The sequence below is a fragment of the Microtus oregoni genome, unplaced genomic scaffold (genome assembly GCF_018167655.1).
Source record: "Microtus oregoni isolate MIOR12 unplaced genomic scaffold, Mior012 000005F_ref0000423, whole genome shotgun sequence".
Classification (NCBI taxonomy): Eukaryota; Metazoa; Chordata; class Mammalia; order Rodentia; family Cricetidae; genus Microtus; species Microtus oregoni.
This window is the reverse complement of record NW_024543064.1, coordinates 31,150,398-31,174,424: the sequence shown is the minus strand read 5'-3', so window position 1 is coordinate 31,174,424 and position 24,027 is coordinate 31,150,398. Positions and strand designations below refer to the sequence as shown.

Sequence of the window (24,027 nt, the reverse complement as noted above, 5' to 3'; positions counted from 1 at the left end):
TCTCTCTGCTGCAGCCTGTAAGTCCCTGGGGCTCTGTCTTCTGCCTCACATCTTACCACAGGAGCACTGAAGCTACAAACTCAGGGTACTGCACCTGATTTCCTGTGTGTCCACGGATCTGATCTCAGGTCCTCCTACCTGTGCTCTAAGAAGTGTATTCACTCGTCAGCTCTCTGGCCCCTCAGGTGCCTTTAGACTCTCACATCCTGTCCTGGCTGGGCCGTGTTCTTGGCTATCAGTGGATTTCTTTGAAGCCTACTTTAGGAAATTGGGCATGATGGTGCAAGCTTGCAGTTCGTGCTGAAAAGGTGGACACAGAAGGATCAGGGGGTCAAGATCATCCTTAGTTAGCCTGGAATACACAACACCCTTTAAAAGAGGTGCATGGGGGTTCAGGGTGGAACCTGGTTTAGGAGCCTCATTTATTTCTTCCAAACCTGCAGTTCTCACAGTGGCCCACGAGACCCTGTCTAAAATGTCTGACACACTGAGCCCCGGGGCTCTTGCACCTGTAGTTCCCCCCCCCCTCCCAGGGCACTGTAGTTCCCTCTGTCCGTGAGGGCCTTCCCTGTACCACAGGATTTCAGGTCAGGCGTCCAGCATCATCTGCTCCCGGAGGCTTATGCTAACTGCTCTTAGGTGTGTGGCCTGTCACCCACTCCTGCCCTCCTGGTCGTCGTTCTCCTATCCTACCACAGCACAGAGCTCTGCTACTGTCCTTTCTGTCTCTGGGTTTCTATCTGCACTTCCTGTGAAGTAGAAGCTCCGTGGAGGTAGGGCTTTGGTCCGTGTTCCCTCTGATGTTCAGAGTGTCCTGAACAGGGCTTGGCCTACATCAGCTGAACACTGTCACAGCATGCATGTGTTTAGGGGAGACAGCAACATCCAAGCACAGGGCATACGCTTGTCTTTGCTAAATCCCAATCATGGTCCCTGAAGAGGGCCATGCCTCTGAGACAGGGTCACTCTCCCTCTACCAGGGCTGTCCCCAGGTCACCTGTGGACCTCTGTGTCTCATCTGGAAACCAAGGCCTTGGGAATGACGTGAGGGTATGGGTGTGATTGTGCCCAAATCTATGAAGGGCTGCCTTAGCACCATATTGAATGCTTGCTGCGTGTGTCCCTTTGCCAGAGAGGTACTACCAGGTGTGTGGGGCCGATTCTGAATGGAGGAGGTTGGGAATGCTCACTCGCTGCAGGAAATGGTAGGAGAGTTGAGAGTGTAAGATCCTGATAGCTGGGAGAACCGACTGTCAGCATCTGCATAAGCAGGGATCTCTAGAGAAATGTGTGTGTGTGTGTGTGTGTGTGTGTGTGTGTGTGTGTGTGTGTGTGTTTTGTAAGGAACTGGTACTCATGATTATGGAGGCCAATGAGTCCCAAATCTGTTGGAGTCAGTTTCTATCTGAAAGTCAAGAGAAGAACCAATATTTCTGTATTTCTGCCTGGGCCCAAGGCTGGTCAGCTCCTAGCTCCACATGCCAGCAGAAGGGTCCCCTCTTCCTCAGCCTCTGTCCTGAGTGTGCTCTAGTTGTCAGGATGATACTCAGCCACTTTGGGGGGTGGGGAGGAAGTATGCTTGACTCAGTCTACTGAGTAACAGATTAATTTCATCCAGGGCGTGTCCGTCACAGGCACACCCAGAACTTGGCCGCCACATCCAATGCCAGCCAATCCAGCACAAAATTAACCCTCCCTCTTCTCTGCCCTCACTGCTCTTTTAAATGTAAGATTATTTAGTGTACAGCTATAGTGTTAGGGCACATTTGCCCCCATTCCCTCCTTTGGTCCTCCTGCCCTCTCCACCGGTCTCTTTCCTCCACACAAATAGCCCCCTCCATTTTCATGTTTATATGTATCCATACTTATCCACACATAAATACATCCTTTTTCCTCATGAGAGAGAAGGCGTGGTATGTTTGTTTACTCCCTCCCCAAAGCTGTTATCTTTCATCTTATCTTCACACCTTTGCCATGAATGTGAAAGCTCATCACAGACCCTGACCTAGCCATCAAACACGTACTACCTCCCCTCCTGAGATCTCAATCCTTTCTCATGGACACCCAGTCAGGTCCTCCAGGGTGCCCGTGGGACCTTCTGGTCTGACTTTAAGGGGGTCAATACATGAGAGGCTAGTTGCAGGAAATTACCAGGTAGATGGGGGAAGCTTGCTCTGGGAGTTTGTTTTCATGCAGAGTAGCTGATTGTAGGAGGAGTCCGGAGTCCCTGGGTACTGAGGGAGGCTTTGCTGCTCTTCTCCCTAGGCAGAGTGGCAGCATCTGCCACTTCCCATTCTGCACAGGGAAAGCACCAGGAGAGAATGTTCCAGATTTCTTATGTATTGAGCATCCAGTAGGCACCAGGCATTGCCCCTTGGAACTCACACAATTCAGTGGGGGGTCTTAGGCAGAAATAGTTTAATAGAATCAGTATTTTGAAGGAGGAAGCTTTTAAATCTAGTCCTCAAAAACGGAAGGAAACTGAGCACATGAAGGAGGTGGTTTGAGTTCCCTAAATGGTCAAGGTGAGTGGATAGAGCAGCTGCAGGGCAGGTGCAGGGGGACAGAAACACAAGGAAGAGCATTCCAAGCAGAAGGAACAGCACAAGCTAAGACATGGCAGAAAAAAATCACATGTTATTAGAGTCTTGTGAGCTGCCTTGCCTGTTCCAGGCTCTTCCCGGAGAAGGATGGCTCTTCTCTGGGAAGACCCTGGGGCAGAAGAATGGAAGACTGGAGCTGTCCCTCCTGCCTCAAGAGCACAAAGGTTTCAGCAGGGTGGAACCAGATACATACATCCCTTTGTTGTTGTTATTGGACAAGGCTCCTGAAAGTAGCCTGGGAACCAACCCCACCTCCTTCCCTTCTCCTCTCTTCTCCCTTCCTTCTGTCCTCATAGTTATTTTCCTTAGTACACAGTCTTTCTGGAACTGGTTGTTACCCGTCAGAGGGGCAGGATTTGTTTCCCCTTGGCATTGGTTCCTGCCCACCCCTTGACTCTGAACCTGTACCCTGAGCCGGCCACACGAGCCAAATCTATCACAGTTGGCTGAAGGTCATCTGAGTACCATCCCAGAATTCCCTTCTCCTTTTTGTTACTCCCAGACACCCCCCACACACACACACCTGTTACTGTTTACTGTGTGCGAGTATTTATTCCTGTGTTTTAACCCTCACACTCTCTCTTCCTTATCTGTATGAGCCATAAGGACAGAGCCTTGGTCATCAGTGTCTCCAGACTGGAGGTGAGGGAGGGACTTCCTCTAATGAGCACGTTTTACATATAAGCTTCAATTCTTGGTACTTAAGATGCATTTTTACCTCTGATTCCATTAGCTCTCACCTAGTCCTAGGAACCATGGCCTGAGATGTCATTTTACATCTGAAGAAACCGAATTCAGTCGTTGGAATTAAGTAGCAGTAAGTGTTGGGTAGGACCCGTGCCTGAGTCTGCGTGAATCCAGGCCCCAGATACTGTATTCTGCTGCTGAGCACAAGGCCACGGGTAGAGGAACATTTGTCATTGATGGTCCGGCCAATCCCTTGGCTGGGGAAAGCCTGTTCTCAGAGCTGCCAGGAGAGTGTGGCTTGACTAATCTGATTTCCTGGAAGCAAAGGCCCTGCCTTCTCCACCTGGGGCCCCATGATAGGGAGAGTGAGCCCTGTGGGAGTCCCCTTCAGAAATACTTGTGAGAAGCCAGAGCAAGGCTGGGCCCAAGTGTCAGCCAAAATTGGAAAGGATCCTTCTGTCACTGAGAAAATCACGGGGTGGAGGCTAAATGGCCTCTTGTGGTGGCTGTTTACTGGGCAGGATGGCTGCCGAGACACAGTGTGACCGCTAGCATTCTCTGAATATCTGTGATATTCCGAGAGCTGAGATGCACTTGTGTTGAGATCTACAGAAGCTAAAGTGGCATCTAGTCCATGAAGAAAAGACCACACAAGGGGACAGGCCAGCAGAGTGAGCGCTGGACACTGCCAGGGCCGCCTGGGGGACTGGGGATTCCTTGATGCTATGTAGTCAACTATGCAGACATAGGTGAGGAGCCAATACAGGTTGTGCCTGTGAAGTGCCCTTAGCAGACTCAGAAATGTCGAAGGGATCTATGATGTAAGATGGGGCAGCATAGATGAGATGGTGCCAAGATAGGATGGCTTAGATAGGCAAACTGAGGTTCAATTATCAAAGGCACTAGGAGATAGGGGCTCTGAGCTAGAAAGGATCTCCCTTGATTTTGTCTGAGAGTGCCTTCCAGGTTATGGTGGACTTATTTCCCTTCACTCACAATTAGGAGGAAGAGGCAGAAACAGGAGAATCTCTGTTAGTTTGAAGGCAATTTGGTCTACATAGGCAAATTCCAGGCCAGCCAGGGCTACATGTAGACTGTCTCAAAAAAAAAAGAAAAGAAAGAAAGAAAAAAGGAGGAAAAAAAGAAAAATGACTGGGCTGAGTGCTGGGGATCCTATTGTGACTTGGTGGCCTGATGGACAAGAGATTCTGGTTTTTGATTTGCCATGATAGACCCCTATTCATATATATAAACAAGATGGGGGGATGGGGCATGGATTCTAGATCACAGTGTAGGAACAGGTAGTGATTAACACTGTTTACTTAGCCCCTCTCAGATACTGGGTACTGTTTCAAAGACCCCTCATGCTATCTCGTTAACATGTCATAAAATCCTTTCAGAATGAGGTAATCAAGATCAGTGACATCCCTGGGAACCCAGGTCCACGAGAACTTGAGGCCTGTGCTGTCATCCACAGTCACAGATTAAGTCTGACCCAGGGGACTGGATACACAGTGCTTGGTCATGGGGAAGACTGGAAGAGAATCCAAAGCGACCTCAGGAGGTGTTGAGACCTCTAGCTTTTTCCCCAGGAAAGAGGAGAGAATCACACACACACACACACACACACACACACACACACACACACACAGCGTGAGTAAGAAAACAACAAAGAGCATCTGAGTCCTGAAAATGATAGCCATAGGGGAAGATAGGTGAAGAAAGGAATGACTGTTAGGAATAAGACCTAAATAAAAATACATCAGAGAACCCTCCGAATGGTTGCTCACCCCTACCATGAAAATGTTCCCTAGATTGCTGTGGCTGCCCCCACTCCTTAGTAACCAGAGTGTATTCCAAGAGCCTGCCCTGTTGTTTGGTTGTTAGGAACTGACATGGAGATGGCATTCTAGATCGCAGTTCAGATGCCAGCCCTGCCCTGGGTCCCACATCTGTGAAGTCTCCGTGTTGTGATGCTGACTTTAGAGCATGTGGTGTGTGTGTGTGTGTGTGTGTGTGTGTATGTGTGTGACATTTCCATGGAAACTAGCATTTGGCATTATAGCCTGGAACACCTGGACTGCCATCTTCTTGAATTATAGCCCTAGAAGGAATGTGGGCTCCGCCCCATTGTGCGTATCTTCCTTTCCCTCACTTTAAGCTTGGAAAGCAGGAGCACTATGAAAGGGGTGTTAGGGTATCTGTTTGCCTATCAGTCTCCATCCTTGGATGGAGCTTCCAGGACACCAGCATGTATGTCGCATGTTCCCAGCAAAGGAGAAGCGCTTGATTCACATCTCAGGAATGAAAAAATGTGGGAAGGCTCCTGGGGGCAAACACTGGGACTTTCTCAAGACCTGGCACTGCTATAGGCAGGGGCTGGACCCAAAGTAAGGAAATGGCACCTGGCACCACCTGCCTACTGAGTTGTGTTCCACACAGCTCCTGGGGTTTGGGCGTGGGTGAATCACAGAGAAGAGGCAGACAAAGGACCCTGGCCTCTACACGAGACTACCTGTCATCAGACTATGACCCTGAGCACAGAGGCCAGAGTCCTAAAGACCTTCTTTTGGTCTCCAGTGAGAAGCACTGCCATCACTGGGATAGGGCTGAGTGTCAAGTAGCTCAGCATGTGTAGGTCAGGACTCTTCACTTTGGAATTGCTCTGGAGAAATAGTCGCCTGCCAGAAGATGCAGAGAAGTTGGTCAAGGGCAAGCAGTAGGGAGACAAACCCTAGGGTACTCGAGTCAGCAGCACCAGGAAGCATCTGACAAGAACCTCAGGGCAACCACGCCACAGCAGTATGGCTTTGTCTCCCAAGCATCCAGTCTGGCCCTGTTGACACCTCCACCCCTTCCAGTCCAGATGCAGAGGCAGAATCAGAACCTCTGTGATGATTCTGTGTGCAACTGTTCTGCTCTTTCTGTGATCAACACACACATGTGCACACATACATGCGCACGCACGCGCGCGCGCGCACACACACACACACACACACACACACACACGATGCTTCATTTACTGGACAGCATTGGGAGACAGAGAGCTCTCTATAAGGCCCTATAGGATCCCTCAGGATTGCCTGCAGCTGCAGTAACAGGTGCAGGTGTATCTGTAGACGCAGGACCCACTGAGTTACATGTGCAGGCAGCGTGAGACCCTCTGGTAGAGGCAGGGCAGAGCCACCTCTTGAAAGAGGGTGTCACCCAGCCTGGGGCAGAAGCAATTGTTCACTTCTCTGCCTAAAGCTGCTTCTACCAGGACAGTGAGGACAGGGCAGGGGTGGGGGTCCAAGATCTGTCCTGTAACACCTGCCCCAGGGAAGGATCTGTGTAAGGTGGGCTTGACAGCAGGAAGATAGGAACTGTGCACAGGCCCCAAGAAGTAAGCTCTGGTTCATAGTGGGAGCCAGCTGAGGCTGGGGTGCAGGTGGTTGGAGCGCAGCTACTTGGTAGTGGAGGAACTTGCATGCTCATCAGAGCACATGGCCCCACTAGAACTGGGTTTGTACTGCCGGAAGATGGGGAGAGTGGGGGAACGGGCATCCACAGAACTACTAGGAAACTTGGTAATAGTGGGTTAGCAGGCAGTTGCGAGTGAGCAGGCCTGTGGTGATGTACTTTCATACTTCCTACAAGCTTTGCAGCCATGGTGTACTCCCTCCTTCCAGCTCCTGGGAGTCTGGTGTCCAATAGATATCTGGGGCTCCCTCTGTTAAGGCTGGTGGTCTGGGAATGACCCGTTTGCTCTGACCTGGCTTTGGCAGGAAAGCACTGGCCCTGGTGGAGCTGATGCAGGAAGGCACACGAATACTCGGGGTCAAACACTTGGGCCCAGATGCGTTTGCGATCATCGCCTTTGGAACCAGAGAAAGGCCTGGATCCTCTAGGGATTCTCTGAGAAAGGCCTGGTCAGCATGCTGAGCAATGGGGGACCTTTCGTGATCCTGACAGTGTGTTTTCTTTATAGTCTGGCTGCCCCTAGTCCTCAAAACCTCGTCCTGAGGCTGTTCGGGGCAGACAAGCTAGGCCTGGAGTCAGTCAAGCCAGGGCAGCTCACACTCAACACCTGTAGGGTCTGAGCACAGCGCAGGCACCTGTAGCCTGCAGACAGAGCTGAAGTCTCAAGTCCACAGCTTTTGCACCGGCTGGTAGGGACGAATGGGGGGGCTGCCTGAAATACTCAATCACTCTGGTCTCAAAGTCAGGCAGGTAAGGGATCCAGAAGCTTCTGGTAGGGTCTGACCATTGGGAAGCCCCTGGGGTGACTCCCATGCCCACTGAGTCAGAGCCCAGGGAGCTCCCTGCCCTCAGCTACACCGCCCCCCCCCCCCCCCGGACCCGCACACGCCAGGTTCTCCGCTCCCAGCACTCATTAAAGCTGATGATTCCCGCCTGGGAATTCACAGGCTTCCCGGATAGGGCTAGCACCTAGGAGGAAGACTACTGGCAGAGCGCACTTCTGAAAAGGCGATGGGCGTCCTCCGGGCCCTGTGAGTCCAAGGCGTGGCTCCCAGCGACAGGGCCCCGGCGGCAGCGGTCACCGGGGCTTCCCTGTCTGTCCTCTCTGGTGAGCCTGAGAGGAAATGACAGCGCGGGAGCCGGGGCGGGCGCGGAGGGAGGGGCGGCGCCCGCAGTGACACGGCCTGTCACAGTGGAGGCGGCCCAGCAGACCCTCCCAGCGACCGCTGGAGCCGGGGATTCCCCAGCCGCAGAGCCCCTACCTCGGCTGCCACGCGCCACGCCGGGTTACTCCATGACCCCGGTTGCCTGGGCATCCCGGACCAGCTGGTGGCCGGGCTGTGCTCGCCTCGGGGAGAGAGCGGGGGTCCCCTGGCTTGGCAACAGGAAACTCTGGGTAGAGAATGGAAAGAAGTGGGTGGTCCGGCCCCTGCGACTTCCCCTGACATCACTGCCCAAATAAGGAGCTTCCCAGCGGCCGGGGGGCGGCCCGGAGCCGCGCCCGCCCCGCGCCTACCCCGCGCCGCGTGGGCCGCCAGCGAGCGCCCAGGGCACCGCCGGGCGGAGCCGAGCCGGGCGGAGCCGAGCGCGAGCGCTGCCGAGCCGCCGGAGGCCGGGCGCGCAGCCCGGCGCAGCACAGCGCAGCTAGCTCAGCGCGGCGCAGCACAGCGCAGCCAACGCGAGGCGCCTAACCTAGTCGGCCGCAGGTAAGCACCGAGCGCCCCGCACGATCGCGGCCACGGCAGGTGGGCGCGACGGTCCCAGCTTCCCGTATCCCTTGGGTGCGAGCGGTCCCGACTCTGCGCCGGTGCACGCGCTCTGTACTAGCTTTTCCCCAGCGCTACTTCTGTCATCATCCTAGGGTGACGAGCGTTCCCGCGTCCACACACCGCTGCGGTGCGCAGCCCCATTTGCCCTCAGGTGTGCAGCCTCCGGTGGCCTTGCGTTGATCCTCTCCCCTTTCCAGGGATGCTCGGTGGGGGTCCGCACACCTCAATGGGTTTCGTCTGTGTGGCCACGTTTTCCGCTGGAGGCCTCATCAGTTTCAGACTGTCAGAGAGCCCCACAGCCTTTGCTCATTGCGCGCTCACTGTTAGAGAGTGAAAGTAGCCCTGCTCTGGTTCTTCCTTCCTCCTGGCAGAATGGCACTTGGCTGGGAGGAGTGGTGGTGGTCCACAGGGGTCCATACCTGCAATGGTAGGGAGTGTGTTGCCATTGGTAAGGAGCTCTCGAGCCTCACAGACTGGTGTTTCTAAGAGCACCCAACCTTACCCGCTTTGGCGTGTGCAGGGTGCTTGGGCTTGGGACAGGACTGGTGGTGGCTGCAGAGCAGGTGCGGTGGCATCAGCCTTGAGTTCTTACAGGGGCTTTGCATAGTGACCACAGTTGCTCGCCTGTAAAATGTAATGTATTCTTGGACGGTTTGATGAAGACCACAGAGAAGAGCAGGTAGAGTCCGTCGGTCAAGTGACCCACACCACAGTGGCTCACTCAGGTCAGTGGTCAGAACTTAACTCATTTGTGCTCTTACCATCTGGAAAACTGGGCTGAGTGTTCCCCATGGGGAACTGAGGACCTGTAAGTTAAATGGTTTTGTAACTGTGAAGTTCTGTGCACGTGCTGGTTCTAGTGGTTTGAATGATTTCTGGGCAGGCATTTGCCACGCCTCTGCTCTGTGACCTAGAACACCCTTTCTGCCCTATCATTTGTACAGAAGCAGGCATTAACAAGCGTCCTTTGTGCTGGCTAGCAGATTTCCCAGTGTGTTCCATGGAGCGTTAGCTCTGAAGACTGTTCTATGAGTAAAGGTTTCCCTGCTTAAGTAAGTCTGGTAGTTTCTACGAGCCCTTTACTAACCAGTTTGCCAATTACAATCCATATTGGGAAATTAAAGGCTCTGAAAAGTCCTGCAATACAGGAGCCTGTTTAACTTTGCCAAACCCAGCATTTCTCTTGTTGACTGTGGGCCCTTTTCAAGCTACATAGGCTTGCTCTGGGGGAAAACAGCTTCAGAATCTTCTCACAGAGTTGATGCGGTGCCGTCAGTTGCAGACGGATGGCTGAGTTCTAATTGCCCTCTTGGTGGAGGATAGGCAGAAGTTCAGAGCCACAAGTGGCTAGCCAAACAGTGGCCTGAGGTCACCCAGTAGTGACCAAATCCATTGAGCAGTTCCCAGAGTCAGTTAATCAACTGTCTGTCAGAAAACTGAGGATGGGCCGGGCGGTGGTGGCGCACGCCTTTAATCCCAGCACTCGGGAGGCAGAGGCAGGCGGATCTCTGTGAGTTCGAGACCAGCCTGGTCTACAAGAGCTAGTTCCAGGACAGGCTCCAAAACCATAGAGAAACCCTGACTTGAAAAACCAAAAAAAAAAAAAAAAAAAGAAAAAAAGAAAACTGAGGATGGGGACCAGAACCCAGAGTCCCATCCAGTGCTCTCAAATAACTGAATTACGTGCTGACGTGAGGATATTCTCTTCTGGAACCTTCCTTGCTGCTTTATGTGGGCACCTTTAGAGTACATGGGGAAAACACATCGTTTTACACGATTGGTTATTAGATGAACTGTTGATCAAGTACCTGCTTTGCACTATTTGTAAAACATGTAAAGTTCAAACAGTAGCACGAGCTGGGATGACAGAGAACGCCATGATGAGCAGTCTTGTTCTCACATGCGCCTGTGTCCTACTTCAGACTCAAATGCCCACTTCTATACATAGGCCCATGTAGATGTGGATATTCTCTCTCTCTCTCTCTCTCTCTCTCTCTCTCTCTCTTTCTCTCTCTCTCTCTCTCTCTCACACACACACACACACACACACACACACACCATCCACTCATCCTCACATCTTCACACTCACTCCTACACACTCCACACTGTATACTGTTCACACTTGCACATCCGCTTCTACACCCACATCTTCTTTTATATATACACACACACACATCCATCCTGTTGTGCTCCAGCCTGTGGCCAAGAGTCACTCATCAGAAAACTCCCTTGTCCGCATGTCCCCAGCGTTGGCAGAATGCTCACATCTGCTCCCCAAGACGCGTCCTGATTGAGTGGGGAAACCCTCTTGAGGCTAAGCCAATGCCTGGTGTTCTCCGGGTCTCCCATTTTCTTTCAGTTCCTGACATATTTGCTCATATTGCTTCACTGCTATTTGGTCAAATGGAAAGGGATATCACAGCTCTAGGTAATGTTATCTGTTTGTTTACATTGGCTGTCAAAACACTGAGGTGGTGAGGACCCCACCACTTAGCAGAATGGGTGCAGAGGAGAGGGAAAGCATGGGTGTCCCTGGCAGTGAAGATGGCTGTGACCCAGACTAGCATCCCAGGGGGTGCACTGTTTTCCCAAGACCTGACAGGTTCTAGGCAGCCATCTAGAGATTCCAGCTGTAAAAGCGGTTCACTCCCTTTGTTTCAGGAGCCTGCTTTCTGGTGGGAAGAAAGATGATGAGTGTCCGATCAAGCTGCATGGCTCTGGTGCCCATGTGGAGACAGACAGCCAAGGGACAGAGTACATTGGGAGCAGAAGGAACAAAGTGCAGGAGTGAGACTTGGGGCTTCGGGAATTCTAAGACTGGACACTGGTCCTTGGCCCTGAGCAATGGAATTGTGGCAGCATGTGAAGGGTCAGGCAGAGTATCAACAGGTTAAGGCCCTGCAGCAAGAGGGGGCCAGGCTAAGGGACACCAGGAGGACCCAGGCAGCTAACCACTGCTCGTGGATTCCTAGCCAGGATCCTCTGGGGGCGCCTGCCGCTCCATCTACGGCCTAATTACCATCTTGGCTCCTTCACAGAGACTAAACTGCAAGCATCCTGTGCCTGGAGACCAGGCTGCCTCTGCTCTCTCAGCACTGCCCCCTCTATCTGGCCCACCCCACCCCAGTCATGCCAGAAGGATAGCACTCCTGGGGTGCTTCCCTGCCATCCTGCTGCAGAATCCTGTGGTCTGTGTGCAGGCGATTAGAGGCGGTTCAGGTGGTCCATCTGGATGGATGGTGGATTGGTTGTGCTGCTTCCATTATTAATAACCATGATGTCATGCATCTGTGCAGCTCTTGATCGGCTGCAGAGCACTCGCTCCTATTATCCCCTGCGCTCTGTGAGCTGATCTGCCAAAGAGGGAGGGCTCCGGAGGAGAGCTCGGACATTGTCACACACTGTTACTGCTGTGGGCTCACCCAAGCCACCTCATGAGCCTGTGCCTCTGTTTCCTCAGCTGCAAAGCCAGGTCTGGAGAGCCAACCTCGTGAGGCTCTCGGTGAGGTGAGGTGAGAACGTGTCAAGGGCCTGACACGGAGCAGGCACTTCCCAGCTGTTGGGCCTCATCCGAGTTAAGCAGGACTGTGACTTTCCTATCGACTTTTGTGGCCACAGTCTGTCTAATCTAGCACTTTTAGTCACATTTTAAAATATATTTACTTGTGTGTGTGCATGGCCATATAGAGATCAGGGGACAATTTTCAGGAGTCATTTCTTTCCTTCCACACATACATCCTGGGGGTCAACTCATGTCTTCAGGCTTTCAGCTTTGCCCACTTAGCCATCCTACCAGCAAATAGCGGGTTTTTGTGCATGCCATTGAGTTGATTTGCCTACAGTTGCACAGCCAGTTCAGAATAGAGAGAAGGTTCAATCCTACCACTGTGGTCCCAAGTTCTTTTAAAATAGCACTGTGTGAGAATGAAGATCATCATTGTGATTAATCAAAGCAGGACTCCCCCCCCCCCTTTGTGGCGATCAACATTACTGTTGCTTTATTAAGAAAATTGGAACTGGCAATTACGAGAAGGAAATCCTTTAGCTCTGCAGAACTTAGTAGACTCTGTTAGGTTAGGGAGGCCTCATAGGCTGGCTGGCTCAGAGGACGGTCACTCGCTGTCAGTGTGGTGTGGGCTTTATTTGCTTAAATACCTTCATTTGTATAGTACGTCTCACTTGAAATTGCTTTGTATACATTTTGTAAAAATATTTATAAAACGTTTTGTAAAAAAAAAGTATAACAAATTGCAGTTTATTTTGTTATGTTGGATAAATACTGTTAAAGCAGTCAGTACCTATATTGTTAATCCATGGTTAGGAAATGTTCAGTTGGAGATCACAAAATGAAACAAGCATTGCAATACAGCCAAAGATTTGGGAAAATGTGAAAAAAAAAAAAAAGAATCTCTAAGCTGGAAAGCCTCTAGGGTTCCGAGGTGTGATAATCTCTGTGAAGCCATGCGCAGATTTCATAAGAAGCCTTTGGAATCTTCAAGAAGAGGGTGTAGATGTGAGGGAAAAAAAGGATCTGAGTAATCATTTAACTAAGGAGACTGTGGCTGTCATCTAAGGGTCTACAATGTCTCAAATTCCGTCCCCTGGGTCTGGTAACATGGAGCTGGCCCTGGTGCTGCATGCCCCGCCAAGGCAGGGAAGCCCAGAGCACTGATCCCCAGGAGGTCGGATGTGCTTTCTATCTGCTTCCTGTCTCCACTCAGCCCTAGCTATGGCTCCAGCATGCTTGTCCCAGGCCCACAGCATCCATGAGAGCACACAAGCTGTGGAGATGCACAGACCAAAGTATGCACCTCCTGTATCCTCACCAGGGACCTTGACCATGTGTCTGCCCCTCTCTTGAACCTCAGTTTCTGCTTCTTTAGGAGGGGGTGCCCACCCTGAGCTGCAGGGCGGGTGTCGTCACGGGTATGCCAAATACATAGGAGAACAGCTTGAAGAAGGGAGGGTGTACTTGGTTCACAGAGCCGGGATGGCAGGTGCGCTCACCTCTGGGCGGAACAGGACACAGAAAGAGGGATGACGAGTAGAGCTCAGCTCCATTTCCCTTCTTTTCATTCAGGCTGGGGCTCAGCCCAGGGATGGGGCCACCCACATCCAGGGTGGGTCTCTCCTCCTCCATAAATCCTCTCTGGAAACACCCACACACCCAGAGGTGTGTCTCCTAGGTGAGTCCAAATCCAGTCAAGTTGACAATGAAGTTAAATTGTAACCATCATGTGGATTCCAGAGGGGACCCTCCACCCCACAATCAGATGTGTAACTAAGACCCCAAGCTATAAACCAAGATGTCCCCACTGATGTGAATTTAATGGTTGACACCCTGAAACTGAAGTCTTTGTGTGTTGCCTGCTACAAAGGGCTTCCTCTAAATGACAGTCTTGGGAGGAGGACACATATCACAACAAGATCCCAGGCCTTGGTCTTCCTCACCTTCCTCCTCCCATGGCTCTGGCTCTGGTACATACTGAGAGCCAAAGTGGCCCTCAGAGTCCACATCACTTCCCTGGCTTGATGCCCACCAGTGGCTCAGGGAGTAGGGGGAGTCTGGGAGGCCCATGTCGAGTCCAGGCTCTGGTCTCCTGGCCCTTAGGCAAGAAAATGGGGTGGGGAATCTGGGGGTAAATACCTGGCATGTGGCGTTTCTGCCTCCCTTCCACCTCCCCTTGCCATTCATGAATTTATTCCCAGGTGGGTTGAGCTTGTGTGTGGGCTCAGATCTGAGTTAAGTACTAGGAGAAAGTCTGTATTCGCTAGGTACTCAAGTTGAGGAAATCTATGCCTTTCATGTCCCCAGGCAAGGTACTGTTCCTCTCCAGACCTCAACTTACTCACATCTAGAATGGGTTCTCACAGGTGAATGCCCTCGCAGGAATCCATCTCCTGGACACTGTCCATGGCCTCTGACAGGGAGAATGAGGGCTTACCTGCCCGGAGGAATGACACAGAGAGACTAGCTCTGTCACTGGAGGGAGGGAGAGAGTGTTGCTGTGTGTTTAGGAGCTGTTTCTTTTTGCTTCCTTAAACTATGGTTGTGACACCTTATTGTAGGGCACTGGGAAGGCTGGGTGAAGAGACCGTGTAATGTGTTGGCTCCCAGCCGCTTCTCTTGTTTTGCATCCTGCCTGACTCAGAGCCCTATGCCCCTGCAGGCTGCTTTTCTGGGGCGGGGGTGATGATCTTTATCCATCACCACCCAACTTCAAATACGCCAGGCTGGTCAGGTGTAGGCAGACTGTCAGATCAGAGCTCAAGGGCATAAACGTCTGTCCTTTGGTGAAAGGTGAACTTGGAAAACGCTATTGCTGGAGCTGGAAGCTGAGGCATGCTATTTTCTCTGTGAAGCCATGAGAAGATTTCATGGGAAGCACTTGGAACCTTCCAGACACCGAGGACAGATCTTAAGATGTTGAAAGCCGTCACTTCCTACACAAGTCATTTCTTACACCTGCACCCTTTTCTGGAAGAGTCCAAATGCAGAGAAGTCAGGACCAGACATCCTGTGCTGTTAGTGGACTAGCCATGAAGCTGCTATGTGCACTTTGCACCTCCCTTCCCTCTCTGAAGCTCAGTGTTCTTACCTTCAGCCCCCTCCCCTCCCTTCAGGGTTTCTTCTGCCTGGCAGTCTGTGACTTTTGTTGCTGATGCTCTCCAGGGAGGGGGACTCCAATGAAGGAGAGGGAGGGCTGTGGGGAGTTTTTCACCTCCCGCTTGGACTCAGTTTTTCTGATGAGACAGGCCAGCAGACAGGCCCTAGATGAGGAAGCCACTGTGTTCCCCAATTGGCAGAGCTTCTTGGTTTAGCAGAGGCTGGGGAAGGAATGGTAATGCCATGGAATTACGATCACTTATTATATTTCTTTCTTTTTTGAGATAGCATTTCTCTGTGAAACAGTCCTGGCGATCCACCTGCCTCTGCCTCCCTAGTGCTGGGATTAAGGCCTACACCACCACCAACCTGGTCCTTTTATTTTTCTTAAACTACAAAAGGCCCCAGTTCCAAAACAATGTGTCTCTTATGTGAACTCAGAGTACGGTTAGAGAAGGGAAGCCTGTGTTCAGGGGACCAGTCTGGAGGCCAGAGGCTGGGGACTGTCAACTCAGACTGAGATACCCGTCATCTGAGGTCCTGTGTCTGCTCAGCCCTTGTAGGTAGTGTCAGGTGCTGTCCTAGACACAGGTGACACTCTGTTCTCCCGGGCTTATCAACCAGGAACAAGTGAACATGGGAAGGTGTGACGCAATAGGTCATGCAGGGTAAGAGGCCCACATCAAAACCCAGCAAGCATGGAGGAGGACATCAGGGCAGGGTATTCCCAGGCCTCTCATGTGGGAGGCCAGGGAAAGCTGTGCAGATGAGGTGGAGTGTGAGCATAGACCAACAGGAGCATAAACCTGAACAGGCTAATTCCAGGGGTGTTTCCTTCTTCTGTGGGGTGCACAGAGATATATGGACACCTACACAGAGACAACTGGTATGGGTAGCTCCAGAAAACAGCTCAGACTCTGGCCTGTCCTGCTTTGGAAACAGGACATAAAGTCCCCTTGCTGACAACCAGTACAGTAGCACTGGTGATTCCAGTCCAGTAGCCACTGGATTGAGCTGTAGGTCTGTAAATGCCTGTCCCCATTGACTGTCTCCCTCTGGCCTCCAGCCAAGCAGATAGATCATTGCTTCTCTGTGGACATAGAGGCCGAGAGCTGTAGCTGAGACGTGATGAGTTCAGGACCAGGTCATGGTGAGAGGCAGAGTGGACACCAAGACAGAACTTACTGCCCATGGGATGCTGCTCCCTGCAGGGTAGCTAGGACCCCACCTTCACATTTTTCTCATGTCAGCCCATATGTACCAGGCAGTAGAGCCCATTTCTTGAAAGCAGCACTAAGCCCAGAGACTGAGGACCCATGATGACTCAGTATCTTATGGTGCCCTGGACTGGGCAGAAAAGGGGCCTTGGTGGGAAACTGTGAAGGAGAAGGAAAATCTGCAGCTCAGCCACTACTCACACCCCAACATCAGTGTCTTCATCTTGACAAGCACGTTGTGTTATGTAAGATGTGAACTCTAAAGGAAACTGGGTGGAAAACATTGAGGTCGCTTTCAAATAATCACAAAATCTCTCCTGTGAAAAGTCGACTTCTACATGATTGGCTAGAGAGATGGCTCAATGCATGGAGCCCTTGTGGCACACGTGTGAGGCCCAGAGTTTGGATGCCCAGGACCCATGTGAAAGCCAGGCAGGTGTGGAGGTCTGTTTGTAATCACAGAACCTAGGTGGTGGAGACAGGTGATCCCCAACAGTGAACTGGCTAGCTAGATTATCCAAAAGGGTAAACCCTAGGTTCGATATGAGATCTTGACAAGATAGAGAACAACTAAAGATGCCCAGTGTCCTGGTTTCAATATACACAAACATTCATGTGTGTGCACCTGTACACAGGTGGTCCATACTCGTGCAAAAATATCACAGGTATACACTACACAAATACACAGCAGGAAAATGAATGAATGAATGAATCTGCATACATTCCCATCATCTGGCCTTCCAGAGTTACTCAGGAAAGCCATGAAAGACCCTTAAGTATGGGACTCTCTGGCTTTGCTGACCACCCCAGCATGCCACAGAGGACGGCCCAGAGAGAAGCACAATGTCAAACCAGTGCCAGGGCCACAGTGGTAGAGGGCCACTGAGATGCCTCCCTGGGAAGTGGCTGCAGAAATGACCAATTCACCATCTAACCCACCTTTCCAGTTGTCCTGAGTCTGACCTGTACATCTGGTGGCAGTTCACCAGCTTGTTTTCCAGCTGCCGTGACCAGCAGGTGGACATCTGTGTCTGGTCACCATGCTGCAGTGGCTGCCTAGTGGAAGGATGCATGGGTAGAGAAGGTGGGGCCGGGCAGTGTGATTCACTCTGGTGCTGGAAAGCACTTAGGCCTGGGTAGTTGGTGCTTGCTGTTTGTTACTCTTTGAGGCTCCCGATAAATGCGTGGAGACTTATTCTTACTTATGAATCCCTGACCTTAGCTTGGCTTGTTTCTAGCTAGCTTTTCTAACTTAAATTATCCAATTTCTCCTTAACTACATTTTTGCCTCTGGGCTTTTTACCTTTCTTTACCTATCTTTTTTTCCCCTTCTTACTGTGTGACTGACAGTGTGGCTCAGTGACTGGCCCCTGGCATCTTCCCCTCCTCCTTTTCTTGTTCCTAGCTCTTCTCTAGATTTCTCATCCTATTTGCTCTCTCTGCCTGGCAGCCCTGCCCATTCCTCTCCTGCCTAGCTATTGGCTTTTCAGCTCTTTATTAGATCAATCAGGTGTTTTAGGCAAAGTAACACAGCTTCACAGAGTTAACCAAATGCAGCATAAAAGAATGCAACACATCTTCACATCATTAATGAAATATTATACAGCATAAACAAATATAACACAACTTAAACTAATATTCCAAAACAAGCCTGGGGAGGGGTTTCCATGGAATGGAGGAAAGAGACTAGGGTGTAGCAGTTCCAAACCTGGGACCTGATTTGCCAGCCACAAAACAGGTAACTTGGCTCAGGTGAGTCTCTGGGGCACACCTGCTGCAAACCACTGAGCCCAGAGCAAGTTCCACCTCTCCCTAACTGCTAGTCCATACAGCTTGTCTTAGGGTTTCTCTTACTGTGAAGAGGCACCATGACCACAGCAACTCTTATAAAAGAAAAGATTAATTGAGGCTGGCTTACAGTTTCAGAGGTTTAGTCAATTATCACCATGGTGGGGAACATGGTGGTACACAGGCAGACATTGTGCTGGAGAAGTAGCTGAGAATTCTACATCTGGATCAGCAGGCAACAGGAAGAGAGTGAGCTACTGGGCCTGGCTTGAGCTTTAGAAAACCCACCCCCAACAACACACTTCCTTCAACAAGGCCACACCTACTCTAACAGGACCACACCTCCTAAGAGTCCCACTCCCTAAGAGCCTACAGGGCCATTTTCATTCATACCACCCTGTGGTCTAAGCCTCTCTGGGTCAGCACTGACTGTGCATATCCTGGCTTGGACATGTGAACATCTATGGTGTCCCTTAGATATCTGAGACAGAGGATGCTCAGGTGAGCAGGAAGCCATCCCCAGAGCTCTCCCAGATAGTATTTAGAGTTGAGAAGGGAAGGATGCCCATCCTAAGATGGGCTCTTTGGTTTGTTGCTGATGTTGGTTGTTGGGTTATTTTTAGTTAGTGTCTCATGTAGCTCAGGTTGGCCTTAAACTCACTGTTTCGCTAAGGATAACCTTGAACTTGTGATGTTCCTGCTTCTACTTCCTGAGTGTTGGGATTACAGTATGTGCCATTATGCCCAGTTTATTAAGTACTAGGGAACAAACCCAGGGCTTTGTACTTGCTAAGGAAGTTTTGTTAATCTTAAACTTGATGCTTAATCAAGCTCCAATCTTGTGAAATAAAAAGGCCAGCAATTTTCGTCATAAGTTTATAGAACACCTGCCTGAGGATATACAGATGTAGATAGGAAATAAAAACCCTCTATAACCATGCACTTTGGGGAAAATGTGTAAAGGTTCCCTATACCACAGGACTTCTCAGTGTGTATAAAAGTTGCAGGAAGTGTACTGGGAATCAGCCAAAGGGGGTGTGTGAGTGTAAGAGTGTGTGCAAGGGTAGGTATCTTGTGTAGCTTTCCAAGATGGACTGATCAAAGTGCACAGATGTGTATGCAAGCATTTAAGAAGGTGGGCTAGAGTTTTGCAGAGATGCATTTGGGGAAATACTGAAGTCATCTAAGGTCAAAGCTAAAAGTGTGATGTGAACGTACAGTAACTTTAAAACTTGTTCCTGCCTGTTCGCTTCAGCTTGTCAGTTTCTCACATTTTTCTGATTTTGTTAACTTAATTTCTTTTTTTCTCAGAAAAAAAGTGGCAAACGGCAGGCAAACCCTCCCTCCCGCTCCGTGTATGCTGTGCCCTTGGGAAGCATGAGCACTGTATGGTGCACAGCTGTTGCAGCGAGCACAGCCTGGTCCACAGAACAGATTAGTGTTCAGAAACCTATGGATGATGTGGATGTTTCAGGGGCTCAAAACAAAACAAAAACCCTCACTCATTAAAAAATGTCACTAAGGAACAGAAGCAGCCCTGTGAAAAGTGGCTTTTCACGAGGCTCCCTCTTGGCATCTAGACACACACAAGTATGTGTCTGCTGCACTCAAGAACTGCTGGCCACCCCCCAGTGTGCACTCTGGGCAAGTGAGAACGTCTTTGATTTGGTGATGACGATGTCTCCTAGGCACAGCTTCAGCCTGATCTTGCCCAGGCCGTCTAGCTCTTACTCCATGCATAAACCCTGACCACTGCCCAGCTCTCCCAACATGTCCCCAGGCATGCTAGCATCCCAGGCAGAGGCAGGTGCCTATATAGTTCCTGACTTTGTCTGGTCAGAAACTGAAGGTCAGCCTCCTTACCTGGTGTAAGAGCTACATTCTTTTAAAGACCGTATGCAATAGAGGAAGCGATAAATAACAGAAAGGGGGATTTTCGGGGGGACTTTCTTTGCAGGTTAGAATTGAGGGGTCATGGGAAGGCTTGAGAACCAACTAATTTGCAGATGAAAGGATGGGCTTGATTCGGTCCTCCGACTCTGCCCTGCCCTTCTTTTGACCATGAGTGACCTTAGACAAGCAACCTGAATCTTTGAACCTCCATTTCCTTGGCCATAGACTGTCATTTGTCAGGACCCTAATTCCATGATATGACTTTAGGGGGAGCCTAGAACAGTGCCTGGTGCACAGGAAGTGGCAAGCTCACGGTTATCACACACATGAGAAGCATTCCATTAACAAAGTAAAACAACAGCCATTGGAAAACATCTTTAACTGTGTAAAAATAAGCAGACAGCCCTCGTAGTGAAAATAGCCCATAAACACATGGTGGGTACTTGAACTGGTAAGCCCAAAGGACTATGAGTTAAAATGGGGTTATTTTTGCTTAGAAATGGGGAGGGGAGTATAATAACACATAGAGATCAAATGCTTGCAAGGGCCAAGGGGACTTGGAAGGCTCAGTTGTCATGAGTGAAAGCTTTAAGCACACGTACTTGCTTAATGAGGACAATCCCAGCTCCAGAGAGACCTATGTGCAAGGGACTTTCCTGTAGCACGTTGTATGTCAGAGAACTAACAAGGTACCTCCAAGCCTGACTGTGGCCATGCTCAAACCTAGTGGTATGGAATGGCTTACGATTGTTATTGAGAAAGATGTGTATCTGTGGGGCTATCTCGTGAGGAGATTCAAGGCAAACTCCTCATTGGAGAAAGGCTTCCAAGCAATGTGTTTGGTACAATCTCATGCTAACCCAGAAAATGTTCAGGTTCGTGCAGGCTAAATGCAGCCCTGCCCATGTAGAATACTTTCTGTGCTCATGGAAGCTGCCTCAGAAAATACTTGGTCAACCATGAACGGAGTAGGTAGGAGCTGGGAGTGTGGAAGGAGACCTGTGTACTTCATATCTCTCTCTCTCTCTCTCTCTCTCTCTCTCTCTCTCTCTCTCTCTCTCTGTGTGTGTGTGTGTGTGTGTGTGTGTGTGTATGTGTACATTTATAAGTACTATTTATTTTGTTTTTTTTTTTTTGAGACAGGCGCTCTTTCTGTAAACTCTGTAGCCTAGGCTGGCCTCAAATCATGGTAATCCTCCTGCCTCTGCCTCCCAAGTCCTGGGATTATTTGAGTGAGCCACTATGCCTGACATGTACATGTATTTGTTTTGTCTTATACATCTCAGGCTGCTTTTATATCCCTATGTAGCCAAGGATAGCCCTAAATTCCTAGTCCTTCTGCCTTCACTTCCCAAGTGCTGGGATTAGAGACATGTACCGCCATGCCCAAGAACAAGAGAAGGCAATTAAAAAGAAAAAAACGAAGAAAGAAAATCTCTGAGGTGTAGGATTAGTGTGCTGCATAGACGAGGTAATCTGTGGTGGATGTGACACATGGTGCCTGGCACCTTGTAAGTGCCGCGTGAGCATCTCCCGTGTCTTCTTTCTTCCTCCGTGGAGTCTGGACCAGGCCCCTCCCCAGCCCCTGCATATCTCCCTAGTGTTCCCCCAAACTCAGTCAGAATGCAGTGGAGACGACAAGAGTGTCAGCCACCCTCATGCTGTGTCGCCCCCAAAGTGCACGCTCCCTAGAGCCATCTGCCTCTCACCTAGACAGCCTCCAGGGTCCTTTCTTGACTGTCAAGAGCAAGCTGCCATCCAGCCACCTCGTCCTGGGTGTTGTCTAGCCATGCCTCCTGTCTCTCCCACCTTGCCCTCTGTCGCCCCCACCTCCCCAGAGGGAGTTTCAGTTGTGTGGATCCTGTCTGGCTTGTCTTGACTGTCTCTGTTCACGGCCGGGCTTTCCTGGCCCCCTCCCCCCACCAGCTTCCACCTGGCCCCGATGAATTCCATCATGCCTGTTTAAAATCATTCGGCTTCCAATTTGCTAATTTAACTCTAGTCTTACAGAATTTTGGCAACCCTGCCAAGCCGGGTGCCAGATGCAGATTTAATGAGCATATTTTCAGTTCCTTCTTTCCTGTCTCCATGAAGATGCTGAGGGGAACCGGCTCTTGACTCGTTCCCAGGAGACAGCTTCTCCGGAACACCCTTTCTTGCCTTTGACCCAGCACCTCGGGGTGTGGCCCTCTTGCCAGGGCTCTCCCCAGCTGACCGGAGAAGTTCTGGAGAAGGAGCTATGGTTGCATCATTCTGCCCATCCTAGAAGCCCCAGCCCACTTCCCAGCATTTGGGCTTCACAGGAAATGTATTTGGAGAAAATTGCTTATTTCCTTCGGCCCATGTCTTCCTGTAGCCATGTGCAGCTCAACAGATGTTTGCAGATGGGTGATTTTAGCAAACACACTGCGAGCTTTCTAGCGTGGTCCATCCATAGCCTGCAACGGGATTGTAGCATGGGGGACTGTGCCCCCATAGCGTCAGGCTCAGACCCTTCACACTGGTCACCTCATTTGAACTCATAGCCTCTCCTTACGGGAAACATTTTTATCCCCCAGAGTAAGACTCAAAGAAGTCAGGTGGGCGGTTCAAGGCCACAGAGTGGTGAGCGGCAGAAGTGGTACTCTCTTTGAGGCTGTTGGTTCTAAATATAGAGCTTTTTCCATTGACCCAGGGCCTGGCACTGTCACCTGTGATCCGAGTGTCGCCGTTCATGACTGGTCAGAGCAGGTCCGTGTCTTGTCAAACTCACACACACAGATGCACCTGCTGCCCCACACAGATGTCCTCAGGGTGCAGACAAGGTCATGGAGCCTGTGTGTGTGAGTTGCAGACACCAAGTACGCTGTGCTTAGAAGGGCATCTCCCAGGAGGCACAGGACCCTGGAATCTAAGCTACAGCAAGAAGGGCTGAAGGGTGCTCCACATGGAGTTTCCCTAGAAGAAGAGCAGGTGGGGTAGCACAAGGAAAGCCTCGCCTTAGGGACGTTCTGTTCTATTTCTGAGCCTTGGCCTCGCACAAGTGTGAGCTGAGGTTGGCTTCAGACAGTGTCTCCTGGTGTTTTAAACAATGGAACTGTCTCCCAGACCGTCAATTATTTTTTTTTAACCCAAATAAAATCATACACTGAATTCCTTATCCTATAACAAAGAGACAGAATTGGAGATATCTTAAGTAGCCTGTGACTGTGCAGGGAGCAAATTGGAAATGTTTCATAGGCATCTATTGTTGATCAAGGTGTCTCCTCCTCCCAGGCCTCCAGGGTGATCTGTAACTACAGCCTTGGGGCTTTAGAGCCCGCCGAAGGCTGGCCTTAAGCATCTGTGTGACCTGACTGTTTCTCTTCTCCGTTCTCCATTTCTGTCTTAGTTCTCTCAGGTAAGGACTAGGAGCTGGTGCAGAGTGCCTTAGAACGAGTTCAGCTCAGAGGATGGACGTCCGTGTCCTTGATGGAGCCAAATCTGAGGTGTCAGAAACGAAACAGTGGCAGGTGTTCCTGGGGCCATGGAGAACAATGCTCAGACTTACTACAGGGCACTCTGGGTCTCTGGAACTGTCAGGAAGAGCTTGAGAGGAGGAAGGGTTTGCTGGGATTTGCAGATAAGCTTCCCAGGGCTGGGAGAAAGAGAGAAGGGGCACAGGGTAGAGGTAGAGCTGGGGACCCACTGGGAGAACAGGCCACTGGATGCTGTTCTTTGAGTCCCAGGGCTAGCTCAGGCCCATCCCCAGACCTTGGAGTTGGCCCCAAGATTGGAACACCAGGTTCCAGTTGTTGGTAGCAAGAAGGCAGAAAAGAAGCAGTTGGAACCTGGTAGAGAAGTGCAGCTAGGGAGGAGACTCCACCCTGCAGCCTGATGCTTGGGTACCAATCACTGCCCTTGCATCTCTCCCTGGAGTCAGGCTGCAGAAGACTGTTTCCCAAGCCTGGGAGAGGACCTCCAGTGGGACCTTCCCACCTGGGGCAGAGGGAGGAGTAAGTAGGGAGGCAAGGGATGGGCAT

General features: G+C 50.8%; 1 protein-coding gene across 6 annotated transcripts in view; it reads left to right on the top strand.

The window, feature by feature from the left end:
* Hivep3 (HIVEP zinc finger 3) overlaps nt 1-24,027 on the top strand; it is a 420,584-nt gene that overhangs the window by 310,709 nt on the left and 85,848 nt on the right. Inside the window, exon 1 of one of the 6 annotated variants that reach the window (XM_041651428.1) lies at nt 8,340-8,458. The exons of 4 other annotated variants lie outside the window; for them this stretch is intronic. The gene's annotated coding sequence lies outside the window, so the exon portion shown is untranslated. Of the gene's footprint in view, nt 1-8,339; nt 8,459-24,027 lie in introns of those variants that run through there. One more of the 6 variants, XM_041651425.1, reaches the window with a different exon arrangement.